General features: G+C 34.1%; 1 long non-coding RNA gene across 1 annotated transcript; it reads left to right on the top strand.

Moving 5' to 3' along the window:
- Window positions 1-257: 257 nt before the first annotated feature.
- Window positions 258-1,921, top strand: LOC128556824 (uncharacterized). The gene is made up of 2 exons (XR_008370850.1): window positions 258-676; window positions 1,592-1,921. It is a non-coding gene; the product is annotated as an uncharacterized LOC128556824 (long non-coding RNA).
- Window positions 1,922-3,897: the final 1,976 nt, after the last annotated feature.

Here is a 3,897-nt window from a genome sequence, read left to right as displayed (position 1 = left end):
CCCTACATGTATGTGAGGTAAATAAATTGGACAGCAGATTTTCGTAGTTCTGACTGAGTAAAAACTATATTTATACGTAACAGAGTTTTTATAGGTCTCTTGCTCCAGAAATGATGGCAGCCCGGACGTTGTTGAACAATTTTCTGTTTCCCAGGGACAATAAGTGGGTACCTTCAACTGAAAAAAAGCCTTCTTTGACTTTTTGGTGACCAGAACCCTTTTAATTTCCACAGTTTGTTGTAAGGAAGATCAGTCATTAAGGAAGTTGACATTAAATTTACTTACGTTGCAAAAGTACTTATGCAGAATCCATGAACACTGGTTAGAGTAACTGAACATTATATAACTGACATATTGTTGAAAAACTTTGCTAAACCTAAAATCAGATCTGATCAACTTAGATAAATTCTTATAGTTTTCATTTATGAGGCTTCAGCCTGTATGTTGAGAAAAGTGCATTTTGACTTTAAAATTGAGTTATCTTTCCTTTTTATCCAGGATTATTTGGAAGTGATCAGTGCTTTATCAGTTTGACAAGCCATCGTATTTTGGTTTGCCAAATAATATATAGCGCTCAGCGTTCCTGATTTTTTAATAAACGACATTGTGTCTGAAATCATTAGTCCTCCACCTATGATTCTTGTGGGGAAGTTGGCAGTTACTTGCAAGAAAACAGGTTTGTACTGGTACAGAATCCAGGAACACTGGTTAGGTTAACTGCCTGTTGTTAAATGACTGAAATACTGTTGAAAAATGGCGTTAAACCCAAAACAAACAAACAAACATATGTATGTTAGTTAGTTAATTCATCCCTGCTAAGCACATGGTGTCTTGAGCAATCACTTTTAAACAGTTCAAGAGATTCCATTGAAACCTTACACAGATTTAAATCATGTTGAGAAATTGTGTGCTATGTACATGATTCAGATTTTTACATCAAAGTTTAAGGTCACAGCCAAGGACACTTCACTTTATGGGTGTTCATTTTTAGTTTACAGGTGTTCATTTTTAGTTTACACTAACTTGTTTAAGCTGAATTGTGATGAAATCATCAAGCTTATTTGAACTGCACTCGAGTCTGCTTTTTGGACCCATTTGGTCTCAAACCCATGACCCCTAGGTTGAGCAATCGACACATCTTAACCATTATACCACCGCATACCGTATTGTTTGCTACTAATGACCTCTTTTGTTCAATCTACCCATAGAATATATATTCTGTTTGTGCTCTGCCTTTCACCAGTAGGTCTTTGTGCATGCTACACAAAAGGTTACAAAAATCATGTAAAAGATTTATTTCGAAGATGTTTTTGCAGATTTACTGGCATTTTAAGATTTGTTGTAATTTCATTTCATTTTGACATTCATGACAACCATAATTATACATAGTGAAACATTTTATATTCCATTTTTGCAAGAATACTATTACTACACTAATAGATATTGTTACTTATAAATCCTTGTTGTTCTTTGGGGATATTAGAAAATTAGATGTCATATGTCTGCATAAAACTGCCAAGAAAAACAAAATTGTATGGTGACAATATTTTATGATTCTGTTATATTTAATATTCATACCATTTTTTTCCAGGTACATGTATATACTCTGGTAACAGATTTGCAGTATCAGTCAGTATCCTAAGAACCCACAGACATTCTAGATATAGGACCAACACAATCAAACAAGCTGGCAAGATTTTACATTCAAGAGTGGCGACATTCTGCCCAAGATTGAAGTCTGGAGATACCATTGGCCAATCTTAGAATCTTTTTTTAGATTTAAGTTTAAAAATGACAGACTTAAGACTACATGTATAATGTTTTCAGTCAAAGGCTTTTCTCTGCTTTTGTTTTTTTATCAACATATTAAGATCTGGAAAAAAGTCAATATGACAAAATAAAAGAAAGAAAAAGATTTTTTGTTAAAACGATTTTTTAAAATGAATACTTATGAAGTGACTTTATCATGTCTTTAAGATATGCAAGATTACAGTGATTGATTTTTTAAAAAGTTTCCAGGAAGTGCAAAAACTTCCTTATTTGACAAGAAACAGCTTTTTCAACCTTAACATCTGTTTCAACAAATTGAATGAACTTTTACAAATAAAATAGTTAATTATGTCAAGAGTAACATATAATCTCAGACTGCTTCCCTGCCCTATAATGTTTCTCATCAAAATGGCTTCCCATTATTGGATCAGGTAACCACTAAGCGTAAAAGCCAAAATTTTGACCAACAGACTGCGTTGTAAAATAACATTTGAACCAAACTGATTTCCTAATCAAAAGATATACCAGTCGAGCACCTGAATAGCTCACCCAATCGTATAGTGTCCTAGATTTTACCAACCAATGAAATCGTGTCCTTGTTTCCAGGGTAAACAAAGAATGACATATCAACAACAACAACAACAACATGAAAACTTTTTCCCTCGATTCATTCTGAAAAATTTGAATTTCTATGATGAATATACAGTCGAACTTCGATGGCTCGGACTCGAGGGTCCCGTGGAAATTAGTTCGAGTTTTCCGTTGTTCGAGCCATCCAAATGGCGGCCATTTTGAATTTGGGAATTCGAGGGTATGATGTGTTACAAACCTTACATCGTAATATATTTTCATATTGTACCTAAATGTGTGCATGGTACGATGATGAATAAAAAACGAACGCTGAAATATGCTTTATTATTTATTTTCAAACATGACATAGATACGAAAAAAAAAACACATATAAAACACTGGTATGATTATAAGAATTTAGTAAAGACAACATCAAATGAAAAGCAAACCTTTATGAATCATAGTCCAGTACAAATATTATCAAATAATTATATTGCTTTCAAGTAGCCGACTTAGATATGCCCCCGTTTCCGGGTCCTTTTCTAAGTTGTTCAGACATGCTAAAGCAGTATGAAAGTTGACATCGGATCTCCCGTTCTTATGCAGAAAAAATAAAGACAGTCATTGCTGAATTATTTTAAATAATTCTATTCGTATAAATCAAAGCCCATTGAAGAATTGCAGTGAACGAAAGTCACGTTTTTTAATTTGTTTGTCGTATACCGACGCTAATTACATAAGCGTGTGAAAATTACGCACGTGCCGGTTAAAGGGGAAGCTTGGCGAATGTCAGGCAGAGGTTTGAACAACTTTGTAAACACAAGCCATTCAAGCGACAAATTGTCTGTTCGACTGAATATGTGTAATTATCACTGTAATTAAGCCGAGGGGACCACCAAAGGAGTTCGAGAGTTCGAATTTTCGAAGTTCGAGCGATCCGAGGTAGAACTATATAGAATGAAGAAGGAATAAATTCGGGACCAGGAGAAGAGTTCGAGCGATCACGGGTGTTCGAAAGATCCGAGTTCGAGCCATTGAAGTTCAACTGTACTTCATTTTGTTGTATTTTATACATGTTCATGAGAGAGAAAAAAAACATACCTCAACTTGATATAAGGCTCTAGTGATAATGTCCTTGTTGAACAAATGAAGAAAAGCTGAAACTGTCATAAAACGCTGCCCAAAATAGGCATGCCAGTGACGTGTACATGTTGACTCTTGAATTTTGCCCAATAAAATTTACTACATATTTACACAGTCTTGTGTTTTCAAAATGAGTTCAGAGATAAATGTGCAAAGTCCAAGCTTGGCAGGTTGTTCATGCATAAAACAGTCTTCCAATATTTAAAATCACAACAAATTATATATTTGTCAAAATGTGACAAAACCGTTACTTGTTTTCATTTACACCTGCAATAAATCACCTCCCCCAAGTCTCCTTCAAAACAAAAACAGAGACTATCTGTTATAACTTGTTTTCACTACTGAATGACCATTCACTTAAAAATGCATATTTTGCATAAAATGCCAATTAAATGTACTATAAATCACTCACTA

The sequence above is a fragment of the Mercenaria mercenaria genome, chromosome 5 (assembly GCF_021730395.1).
Source record: "Mercenaria mercenaria strain notata chromosome 5, MADL_Memer_1, whole genome shotgun sequence".
Classification (NCBI taxonomy): Eukaryota; Metazoa; Mollusca; class Bivalvia; order Venerida; family Veneridae; genus Mercenaria; species Mercenaria mercenaria.
This window is presented reverse-complemented; position numbering and strand designations above follow the sequence as displayed.